At 37.9% G+C, this 12,662-nt stretch overlaps 2 long non-coding RNA genes across 4 annotated transcripts; both read right to left on the bottom strand.

Moving 5' to 3' along the window:
• Nucleotides 1-3,623: 3,623 nt before the first annotated feature.
• LOC126633716 (uncharacterized) lies at nucleotides 3,624-11,046 on the bottom strand. 3 transcript variants are annotated; one of them, XR_007627141.1, is made up of 3 exons: nucleotides 10,555-11,027; nucleotides 8,380-8,754; nucleotides 3,624-3,739 (listed from the first exon to the last, which is right to left on the bottom strand). It is a non-coding gene; the product is annotated as an uncharacterized LOC126633716 (long non-coding RNA). The 3 variants fall into 3 exon arrangements; XR_007627142.1 differs by having other exon boundaries at nucleotides 3,624-3,753; nucleotides 8,393-8,754; XR_007627143.1 differs by lacking the exon at nucleotides 3,624-3,739 and adding an exon at nucleotides 6,463-6,810 and having other exon boundaries at nucleotides 7,137-8,754; nucleotides 10,555-11,046.
• LOC126633717 (uncharacterized) lies at nucleotides 9,243-10,478 on the bottom strand. The gene is made up of 2 exons (XR_007627144.1): nucleotides 9,996-10,478; nucleotides 9,243-9,717 (listed from the first exon to the last, which is right to left on the bottom strand). It is a non-coding gene; the product is annotated as an uncharacterized LOC126633717 (long non-coding RNA).
• Nucleotides 11,047-12,662: the final 1,616 nt, after the last annotated feature.

Here is a 12,662-nt window from a genome sequence, read left to right as displayed (position 1 = left end):
GAGTGAATAGTAAGAGCAATCCAAAGGCAATTGCTACTAAGACAGTTATGCTAATCGATGAGTGTTAACCACTCTATACAAGTGTGCATGAGCTGATTCTGATCGTTGGTGCTTTGTCAACTTTTTATAGTTATTATAGACATGTTTGAGAAATTATTCTGAACTCATGAGTTGATAGTGTGATTTCTTAAACATGAAGAGGTTTTGTAAAAACACCATAAACTTTATGGGGTTTGGTTTAACTAATTGTATAAAAAGTTAACACTACTATAGTAGTGTCGAGGTCAGTCACATATGCGCACAAGTTGATTTAATAGTTAGAATTAACTAACTAGCTAGTATTATGGTCTATTGATAATTATCTTCATTTGTAAGTAAAATGTCTCAAGTTCGATTCACAAGAATAACGGTGCATATTGTATTTATGTTGAATTTGATATCAAGTTGTGTGGCCTAACCCAACCCCCATCTTCTTAGAGCAAGTCCACCCATTTTAGGAGTGCAAGGGCAGTAAAATTGCTCTGAACAGTAATTGTGTTTGGGCAAGTCCACCCATTTGAGAAGAGCAAGGGCAAAGGTGACTACTACTTACAAATATATGTGTGTATATATATATATATATATATTTTTTTTTTTGTTATGCCTTGTAAGTTTATACTTACTACTTAGTAAGTTTTTTCTTTGAAAATAAAACTCTCAATTTAACTTTGATAATTTAATTTTAAATACAAAGCATAGCATTACAAACAAACATAAGTAATTAAAAATGAAAGGTGAATGAAGAAAATGGTTGATCTTTGTAAGTTTGTTAAGTGTGTTGTTAAAAAAATGAAATTTTTTGGTATTTTGTTGGATTGTTTTACCTTTAGATTAATCATGATTGTCGATTTCTATTTTTTTTTTAATTCAGATGGGCTAGATTGTGTTAGGTGACACAAATCTATAATTTCCAAGAAAAAAAGATTATCGTTCGAAATCAAACAATCAAGATGTGAAAACTGTTGGAAATCCAACAGCGGAGAAACACATGGTGGGCCCCATGTTTGCTCTTTGATGTCTTGATGATGTCACTTCTTGCCAACAAGCCCAAGGCTTAACATGAGATGGTTGGGCAGCTCCGTAAGCTTGGTGGAGCCCAGCAATAGCCCTTCATTTTTTGGGCCGTTGGACGTGGGTTTTGGAGGTTGGAGGCAAAGCAACCCAATTCTCTGAGCTTTTAGGTCACAATTGAAGCTGCTCTCAAAGTAAAATATCCCCTTCCTTTTTATAATAGAATATCATTAAAATTAGGAATAATAAGACACATAAGTGAGTGGGTTGATCGTAACATTCTTCTGGTATTAAGTTGACGATGTGTTTTACACCAATCCTTTAAGTTTGAGACTTAAAAATTTGCACAGAAAACCACTTCACATAGGATATATTTGGTGAAGCTTATAGCCAACACATTTGACTAATGAATAATACAGATTAGGACTAGCTAATATGTTAATTTATCAAAGAGAATATGATAAGTACATGGTACCCTTAATATGATTGAGGTATGTGATATCGACACCCTAGTCGGTATCAGCCAACGTAATTAAATTGAATGAAGCCGATGCTCTTCTGGCTTTATATGGCACTTGCTTGTTCTAATCCATTAATCCCATTAAAGTAATTAAAATAATCAAAATAATCATGCTTATCATGAATATTTAAACGGCACAGCGTACTTATTAGTCTTAATGTCACAATTACATAAATAATTATACCAACATGACATAACCATCATCAACTTACACAATACTTAAATAGTTTCAGGGAGATATAATTTTGTTTTCCTTTGATCATCAGAAAGTGAAGATTTGAGCGTTATAGACTTGAGGCGTGTACTCAATCACTCAACCTATAAACTTAATGTACTGTTTTAAAACCGGAAAACAAGTCTACCATTTAACTTTTCGCCTGCTCTTGTAGAAATGTTTGGGATACCATAATGATTAAAGAAATAGAAGATGAAAAGGACACAAAAATTATGGTTTCTTCACATGCGTTCAACTAATCATCTCTGGCTTTATTTCCCTTGTGTTATTTTCCAGGCAACATGTGGTGTAGGACTACAGAAATACACAACACAGAGGCAAAAGGGATGTGAAAGCATTATATGCAGAAAGTAGAAAAAGTTTGGCCCACTTTTGATCAGATCACAACAACAACTATATCATATCTATCTGTATATCTTCCACTCAACTTGATCAACCTTTGAATTATTTACTGTATTACATATATATATAGTGGCTGACTTTGATGTTTTTTGGCCTTGTTAGCTATTTGCATGGATCATGTTTTGTAGCATCAAGTAATTGAGTGGCAGTCTAGGGCAACCTTATCAGGATGGTACTGGCTGAAACTGAAACATGACTGGTTTCAGGGTTTCAATCTGAGCTAGCTGCAAGGACCCGACAGATCGATAAAATCCAATTGTAATGCATGTTGCAATCTGACCTGGATGTGTTTTTTGTGATTTTGTTGTAAGGTATATAATGGTATATGGTTGCGCTGGTACTCGTAATTGTAAGTGTGAAGTTGTTGGAGAATAAGATCTTATATCGGTCATATGACAAAATAATATACAATTAATATATGAGAGTTTTCACCCCTAATATCATCGAGACATTTTATGATAAAACCTAATACCTACTAATAGGTGGTTAAGTTTGGACAATATTAGTGATATTGGTGGTGGACCATGATGGGCCTAAAAAATTTATCATGTATCAGAGGAGGTTATTCTTTTGACACTTCTTAGCCTGATTTACTGGGTTCGAATTTGCCTCCTTAAGTTGGCTTTCGAAAAGTTGCGCTAGCTCTAGCTTAACTACTTAAGGATATTAAATGACTAGGCCTTCAAAAAGTTGCATTGGCTTTAGTCCCTTAATGATGTCTAGGCTCTCAAAAAATTGTGTTAGCTTCGGTATAATGACTTGACCAGTTCCAGATGTGCGAATTGGTTTCCCTTGTGACCTTGTGTGAGGCTGCTTATGAGGAGGCCGGCATGTTGGAGAATAGGATCCAACATTGATCATGACAAAATAATATACGAGTAATATATGAGAGGTTTCACCCTTAATATCACCGAAACTTTTTGTGATAAAACCCAACACCTAGTAATAGGTGGTTTGGTTGAGACAATATTGACAATATTTGTGATGGACCGTGATGGGCCTAAAAGGTTTGTCAAAAGTGTTCAGGGTTTAATGTAAACCCTAGACCATATATAACTTGCTTAGTTGTGGTGGTGAAGGCATGAATTTGTGATAACGAGGGCGTGTGAAGAGGCTCCTATAACGAACTTCACGGATCATTTCATCAAACATCTTGCTTGTTACTTTAAAGAAAATTTCAAACAGTATGGTTAGCTAGCTCCAATAAAAGCATTATAACTCTACTATTGTTAGGTTGTCAAGATTCTGCCATTCATCTCCTTGGGCTTCTGGTGAAGACTGCCTAACTGCTGCAGCTTAGACTTCGGGTGTTTGTGGTGCAAGTCTGGTTGGGTTGCTGATACTTTGGGTAGATAGAGGAATTCTGGTTTGGGTTTGAGGAAATCTGGCTCTTTGTTGTCTGGTAGGTTATAGAAATTATGGCTTTAATTTGTAATGTATTTCATGAGTTTAATGTACAAGGGGTCTAGATATATATGAGAAGAAAGAGGGGGAAGAAAGAGAAGCTAGCCTAATGCTAGCCTAATCTACACCTTACAAAAAACAACTTGCACCAATCAATCACATCCCTTAAATCAAGGAAAGAAGACTAATTACTCTAGTGCCTAGAGTTATCCCTAGAGAACATGGTAGCTCACCAATCAACCACATCCCTTAAATCAAGGAAAGAAGACTAATTACTCTAGTGCCTAGAGCTATCCCAAGAGAACATGGTAGCTGACTCTAGAGGCCAAAATACACTTCAACACTTCAACACTTCAACACTCCCCCTCAAGCTGGATCGAGGAGGTCAACTGAGCCAAGCTTGCCTAATAATCGATGGAACTGAGTGGATGCCAATGCCTTTGTAAAGAGATCTGCCAATTGATCATGGCTTTGTGTGAACATGGTCCGGATGATTTAAGTTTGAACTTGAGCTCTGATGAAATGACAATCCACTTCAATATGTTTGGTTCTTTCATGGAACACAGGGTTGGCAGCAATATGCATGGCTACCTAATTATCACACATAAGTGACATATGAGTAGAACTAGAAAACCCTAAGTCTGAAAGAAGCCCTTTAAGCCAAATGAGTTCACAAGCAGTGGCTGCCATGGCTCGATACTCAGCCTCTACGCTGGAACGAGCAATTACATGTTGCTTCTTGCTCTTCCATGTGACAAGGTTTCCACCAACAAATGTACAATAGCTTGTGGTTGATTTCCTATCAATTGCATTACCTGCCCAGTCTGCATCTGTGTAGCCACTAATGACAGTAGATTGATTGTTGTGCATTGTAATTCCTTGCCCTATTGAACCTTTGAGATAACGAATGATTCTCTTAACAATGTTAAGGTGATCAACAATGGGAGAGTGCATAAACTGACTAGCCAAGCTCTCAGCATAAGTGATATCTGGACGAGTGATTGTGAGGTTTATGAGTTTGTCTACTAATCATTGATAGTAGGTTACATCATGCATGGTTTCTCCATCTATGCTGAGGTTCAGTTTACAATCAACGAGAGTGATAGCAGGCTTGCAGTCAAGCATTTTTGCTTCTTAAAGAAGGTCCAATACATATTTCCGTTGATGTAGAAACAGTCTTTTTGAAGATGTTGCCATTTCGATCCCCAATAAATACTTTAACCTTCCCAAATCTTTGATAGCAAAAGTTTGATGTAGTGAGAGTTTTAGTGCTTCAATCTCCACGGTACTATCTCCAATGATGATAAGATCATCAACGTAGATGAAGACCACCAACTTCCCACTGGTGCTACAAGTAACGAAGAATCAGCATTACTTCGCACGAATCTAGCCTTTTCCAGACTAGAACTAAGCTTGGCATACCAAGCTCTTGGTGATTGTTTCAATCCGTATATTGCCTTGTGCAATTTGCAAACCATGCTACCTTTGATACCATCATAGCCTGGAGGAGGCTGCATATACAATTCTTCCTGCAACTCTCCGTGAAGGAAAGCATTCTTCACGTCCATTTGGTAGAGTGACCACCCACAATTGATTGCAACTGAAAGTAAAACCCTGACTAAGTTCATCTTGGCCACCGGTGCAAATGTTTCCTTATAATCTACTCTAAAGGTTTGTGTGAAACCTCGAGCAACAAGTCTAGCCTTGTGTCTCTCAATAGATCTATCAGCTTTGAATTTTGTCTTGTAGATCCAACAACTTCCAACAGCCTTTTTTCTAGTGGTAATTGAACTAGACTCCATGTGTGATTCTCTTCCAGTGCACGAAGCTCTTCTGTCATGGCTTGTTTCCATTGTGGGAGAAGAGAAGCTTCTTGAAAGCTTCTTGGTTCACAGTGTTTATCAATTTCACTAAGAAATGCAGCATGACATGTTGAGAACTTACTAAAGCTGATACATTCAGTGATAGGATGCCGTGAGGCATATGTAACATAGTCTTGCAACCTAGCTGGAGGTTTTCTGATTCGAGAAGGGTTTCTCTTAATCACCTGAGACTCTGTAGTGGACTGAGAATGATTAGAGTAGGGCTCTTCTTCACTCTCACTGGCAATAATTTGGTCAGTTTGTACCTCTTCACAATCTGGACTCACAGTGACTGATCTTTCTTCCAACATCGGATGATTAAAGTTTTGAGGGAGTGGGAACATGTCAACTAAATCCTCATCCTGACTTGTAAAATAGGGACAATCTTCTTTAAACTTCATATCTCTTGAAACTGTGCACTTCTTAGTGACTGGATTGAAACACTTGTATCCCTTTTGGGTGGCCGAGTATCCCATAAACACACACTTGGTTGCCCTAGCATCTAGTTTGTCACAGTTCAAGGTTTGGATGTGAACAAAACAAACACAACCAAACACCTTGAAGTGTGTCAAATCTATTTTCCTCCCCTTGAGAACTTCATAAAGAGATTTAAACCCTAGCACACGACTTGGAAGTCGATTGATGAGATAAGTGGCAGTAAGTATGGCAAATGACCAAAATTTCTTTGGAACATGCATATGGATCATGAGAGCATGAGTCTTATCCAAGAGATCTCTATTTTTCCTCTCGGCTACTCTATTTTCTTGAGGAGTCCCTACACAGCTGGTTTGATGTATGATACCCTGAGAACTTATGTATTAAAGCATGTTGTTGGATAGAAATTCAGTGCCATTATCTGACCTTAAAACCTTAATGTTTGATTGAAATTGTTTTTTAACATGCATGTGAAAATCTTTGAAAATGGTTGGGACTTCACTCTTTGATTTCATAAGATATAGAAAACTTGATCGAGAGAAATCATCAACAAATAGAACAAAGTACTTAAACCCTTCCATTGATTCAGTTGCAGGTCCCCATACATCGATGTGTACCATTTCAAAAGGTTTACTTGTCCTAGACATTGAATTACCAAAAGGTAGCCTAGTAAACTTAGAAAATTGACAAGTATCACAAGTAGGATAAGGGTAACAAAAATTTGGAAACAGTTTAGACAAGACAACTTCAGAGGGGTGAGCTAATCTCCTATGCCAAAGTTGGTTTTCATCTATGGACTTCGATTTGGCTTGAAGAGCTTGAGTGAAACAGGCATTCTTGCACAGGTAGTCAAGTCCATTTATGAAGACCCCTTCACCAATCATCTTCATGGTGAGAACATCCTGAAACATCACATTATTTGGTGAGAAAATAGCATGGCAGTTTAGAGTGTTGGTGATCTTTCCAATTCACAAAAGTTGGAAAGGAAAGGTTGGTACATAGAGGGCAGTTGAAGGTATTTTTTGAGAGAGTAAGTTTATTTCTCCTTTTCCCAAAACTAAGACATTTTTTCCATTTGCAATAGACACATGCGAGGGACTTGAAATTTTTTTTAAATGATGTAAATTTGTAACTTTGTTTGTCATATGATATGTGGCGCCTGAATCAATTATCTAACAATCAGTTTCAGTACTAGTTAATAGGGCAGTAGTGAAGGCTTTGAGTATACCTGATGCTTCTCCCTTTGGAACTTTCTCATTTCCAGCAAGAAAGCTGGCAAATTGTCCTAACATAGATGTGTGACTACCCTCTTCATTGCCTTGACCATGTGAGCCTCCTTCGTGTCCCTTACTTTGTAGGTAAGCTGCAAATTCATTGATCAATGATAATGGATTGGCAATGAACTCCATGGATCCTTGTGAAATAGTAAGAGGGTGAGCATTAGCAAGTTGTGCCTTGAAATGAGGTTGAAATTGCTGTGAGGACCTTGTATCATCTTTCCAATTTTAGATGTGTGTTTCTTCCCTTGTATACCTTGGCTTCTAAATTCTTGTAATTTGATGCATATGCCCGAGTCTCAGTCAATATGGGGTTATAATCAGCATTCATAACCTTCTTCCTTGCTTCTTTTCATTGGATAGTTGCACAAACATTGTTGAAGGTAGGTAGGGTCTTGACTCATCAAGATGTGACTCTTTAGGTCCTCGTACTCAGAGCTCAAACTCCCTAACAGCTGATAAATTTTGTCTTCCTCAGCTCATTTTAAGAGAATGGTAGGATCTGTGGTATGTGGGAGATATACATCCAACTTATTCCACATAGCTTTGAGACTCCCAAGGTGTTGAACAAACGCGTTCCCTTCTTGTTGAGCACTGGCAATGTCCTTCTTTAATTGGAAGACCCGCGCATAGTTGTTTTGATTTCCATACATATCCTGCAAAGCTTTCCAAGATCATGTGCAGAATTGGAGTAGCTAAAAATTTCAGCAACATGTTTCTCCATGGTGTTGAGTAGCAAGGACATGACAAGTTGATCTTTGCAAAGCCATGCATCGTATGTAGAGGAAGAACGGTCTGAAGCTTCCACACTTCCATTTACAAACCCTAACTTCCCTTTGGCTCCAAGAGCTAGTGAAACAGCTCGGGACCAAGGAAGATAATTGAACTCGTTTAAGAGAACTGAACATAAACGTTGATTGGTGTCAACCTCAACATCTGAGAAGTTTGGAGAGAGACTATGATGAGTTTCCTCATCATGGTTCACAGAACTTTCTTCAGCCATGACTTAGACTTTGAAAGAAAAAAATCGCAGTAGCAAGAATGGCAGAGACAGGTTACAAAAGAACCTACTCTGATACCATATAGAAATTATGGCTTTAATTTGTAATGTATTTAATGAGTTTAATGTACAAGGGGTCCAGATATATGTGAGAAGAAAGAGAGGGAAGAAAGAGAAGCTAGCCTAATCTACACCTTACAAAAAAACAACTTGCACCAATCAATCACATCCCTTAAATCAAGGAAAGAAGACTAATTACTCTAGTGCCTAGAGCTATTCCTAGAGAACATGGTAGCTTACCAATTAATCACATCCCTTAAATCAAAGAAAGAAGACTAATTACTCTAATGCTTAGAGCTATCATAAAGAACATGTTAGCTGACTCTAGAGGCGAAAATACACTTCAACATAGGTAGAGCCGGTTGAAGTGGCGCTCGGCCCCTTCTTGGAGTTGGTGCTCCTGGAAACATTTTCAGCTGTATAAAATGCTCTGGATTGCTTCAACTAAACCTTTTTTAGTGAAGCTCCGGTGATCTGCGATTATCTCCGCAATTTCTTATATCTTATGACTGTTGTTGGGTCTAGGGCTGGGCACGGGCCGGGGCGGGCCGGGCCGAACCTAAGTTTGTAGGAACCGGAGCTTAAACGAAACGGGCCGGGACGGGGCGGGGATTGGATTTTCTAGTATAGGAACCGCACATTACCCGGCCCGGTTGAAACGGGCCTATTCAGGCCGGGTCCACGGGTACCCTTTTTTTTTTTTTTTTTTTTAACAGCACAAATTGCAAACTGCTCAGATTGCAATTTGCAACTGCACAATCACAGTGACACTGCATGCAGTGTGCAGATTTTGCACAAATTCACCTGCACAGATTCACATCAGATCACGAATAAAACCAACAACTAAATCCATCCCTATTCTATTGATATATGTTGAATCATTCTTATTTTTAAGGTTTAAATATGATATGAAACCAACTGAAAACAAGAGAAATAAACTATATGCTAAAAAGAGGAAGACTAGTACTTACATCAGTTGGGTTCCAAAGTAGAAGACTATAGAAAACATCTCATCATATCCCAATACAATATATCAAAGATAATGTATCACTTCAACTAAAAGTATTGCAGGAAGGGTTTCAACAAAGATTTCAACCTTTAAAAACAAAGCAATCCACATTTTAAACAATACAAATAGCTTGCTACAACACACTGCAACAAGCCTAATTCTCAGAGGTTGCAAATCTTCACAAGTACAATTTTAGGGATATAAACAGTGTGATCATACATGAGCCAACACACTACAACAAGCCTAATTCTCAGAGTAAAGAGCTCTGTCAACGGTATGAATAAACAGTTTGTCAAACATTTCAAATTAGCACAACGATATATATATCAATCAATGCAAACAAGATGAAATAAATAATTGAACACAATTTTGTATCAATAAAAGGGTCTTGGTGGAGCCACGAGATGAAGTGAAGGCATCATCAATACCAGCCACGGGATGACTGCAAAACCTTCCCTATCTTCTGCAGTCAAATTTGAAAATTTGGATGAAATGAGATGATATATTTGAAAGTAAATTTGGATGAAATGCCCTAAAATCCCTAAAACCCAAATTCAAAATCCCTAAAATCCCTGAAACCCTAATTCAAAATTACAAGCAGAAATTCACATTAATAACAATCACAAGTAGAATTGTGAGGAATGTGGTGTCAAGTGAGCAGCCATTCAAGAACCCAACAAAACCCCTAGATCTAGAAAACCCTAATTTAATTTTCAATCCTAAATCCCTAAAACGTAATACCTTAAAACTGAAGAGGACTATGAGCAGAGTCGTGCGCTGCAAATATGGGTCTAATTCAGACGGAGGAGGCGTCGTTTCGAGTTGTTCAACTTCGTCCGTCCCTTTGAGTTCGTCACACAGAGAGAGAGAGACATGGCGGCGGACGCATCGAGGAAGAGAGGAGCAAATTAGGAGAGATGGAGGTCTGACGATGATGGTGGCGGGGTATGGAGCTGGGACGGTGGGAGGCTGGGAGCGAGTTAGGAGGAGGTCTCGAGGTATGGGATGACTGATGAGGAAAAGAAAGATCGAGAAGCCTAAGGATGACTGATGAGGAAAAGAAATGGGCCGGGTATGAGTGAAATGTAAAGTGTCGGGGAATAGAGATCGAGAAGACTAGGGATGAGGAAAAGAAACGGGCCGGGCCGGGGGCCCGTTCCCTTCTATTTTAAGACCCGCCCCGCCCCGATAATTTCATATACCCGAACCGCCCCGCCCCGTTTTGTGTTTAGAAATATTGGACCCGTCCCGAACCTGAATTACCCGCCCCTACCCGCGGTTCCTGTACCCGTTTGCCCACCCCTAGTTGGGTCTACTTCTTGTATTTTGCTGAATCTGGTATTCCTGGTATCTGTTGTAATTATCTTCTTCTTGTATGATTCTTCTGGTAATTATTTCTTCTGTGCACGATCTCTTTCTTTTACCTGTCATATCATATACTTTCCGATTGCAGCTCTTCTGCGATTCTGGTATCTGAGCCTTGAGATTTCTGTTTGAAGGGTTTCGATATCTTCAAGGGCTTGGTAGTATTTCAGGTTAAGATCTTCAGATGCTTGGATATTTTTACTGGTTTTTCTGGTATAGAAGTTCAAGTGATAAAATAAAAATTGCAAGGAGTAGAAAAGACTGAATAATGCTCATAAAGATTGTTGATGGTTTAAGAGTAAAGATATGGTTTGATTGCTTGGTGAGTTTGAATGAAGAATTTTGGTCTGTATTTATAGCCTTTCACATGTTCGAATTTGATCGAGCGTGGTCCTGCTTCAATTAACTTAGTGTAGAAGTTAACCCATCTTCTTTTTCCCGTTCGCTTAGCATCCTGTAAAGAGTGATATGCTTTTACAATTGCTATACAGTCTGTTCTTATCGTGATTTCTTCTTTTCCTAAAGTATAAAGCCTAAAGTTATCGAGTGCGTATACAATAGCTAATATCTCCGCATCTACCGAAGATAACTTGTCGGTTTCTGCAAATTTACCTGATCCATATCTGGCAATTCTTTCATTTTTCTTATGACTTATCTTAGTGGGTTTAGCAATTAGTTCTGCTCCCCATCCACCTTCACATCCATCTGTCTGAACGGTTAAGTAATCTGAGTCAAGTGGCAGATAAAGCTCTGGCAGATTTTTACATCTTTCTTTAATTTCCTGTACCAGTTGTTCATCTTGTTTATTAAAGTGTTTTTGTCCATTTTTAGATAACTTAGCCCATAAGGGTCCAAGTAATTGAGATAAGTTTTTAATGTAAATTCTGGCGTAATTTACTAGTCCTAAAAAGCTTTGTAGTTTCTTTGTATCTTCAATCTTATTTGGGAATTCCAATATCTTTTTGGTAATATGAGGTTGTAGGGTGATAGTTCCTTTGCCTATTTCCGATCCTAAGAAACTTATCCTGGGTTTGTATAATTCTATCTTCTTCTTGGAGATTAATACGTTCGAACTTTTAACTGTCGCGAAAAAGGTTTTCAAGTGAGAATAATGTTCCCTTCTGGATTTACTGTGAATTAGAATATCATCTATACAAACTAAACAAAACTTTTTCAGACGTTTAAATATCTGGTCCATTTTTCTTTGGTAAACTGATGGTGCATTTTTGAGACCAAATGGCATTACATTCCATTCATATAATCCTGAAGGGCAGGTAAAGGCTGTCCATGATTTGCTTTCTGGATGCATTTGAATTTGCCAATAAGCTGATTTACAGTCAAATTTACTAAAAATTTCTGAATGTTGAATCGAGTTTATTAACATGGATTTATCTGGTAAATCATAAGCATCTCTTTCGGTATTGTCATTCAATCTTTTGTAATTAATTACCATTCTGGACCTTCCTCTTCGTTCTTCCGCAGTATTTCTTACAATAAACGCTGGACTTCTGTGAGGTGAAGTGCTTTCTGATATAAATTTTAAGTCAAGTAGCTCTTTCAAGTGTTGATCCATGTCTTGTATGTCTATGTTAGTGAATTCTATCTTTCCTCCGGAAATCAAGTAGTTAGGATTCTTTATCTCTAATTTACATATCACTGATTTGTCATGAACATATTCTTTCAGATCATCTGATAACAAGTGCTGGTTTTCCAAATTCTTTATAATACTTGAAATTTCAAAATCATCTGGATCTAGAGTAGCTGAGTAACATAAGGCTCTTGGTATAAACCATGCGTCTGGTTTAATTTTTATCTCGGTAGTCCATTCTGGCGATTCTAGTTCTACTAATTTAGGTATACATCCAATTGTGTCAAAATATACTGTGTCTGGTTTTTGTTGTTTCATACAACTTCCTTTCACTTCGCATTTACAATCCTTTAGTAATTTGGTTTTTTGAGTTTTGTGGTATTGTTTCTTAAGGGTTCCACCATGCTTCTCTCGCAACTCTGATGTTAGTGGTAGTTTTTCAAGTTCTTCTGCAA

Source organism: Malus sylvestris, chromosome 9, assembly GCF_916048215.2.
Source record: "Malus sylvestris chromosome 9, drMalSylv7.2, whole genome shotgun sequence".
Lineage (NCBI taxonomy): Eukaryota > Viridiplantae > Streptophyta > Magnoliopsida > Rosales > Rosaceae > Malus > Malus sylvestris.
The sequence above is the reverse complement of the archived record's forward strand: the minus strand, read 5'-3'. Positions and strand labels throughout refer to the sequence as shown.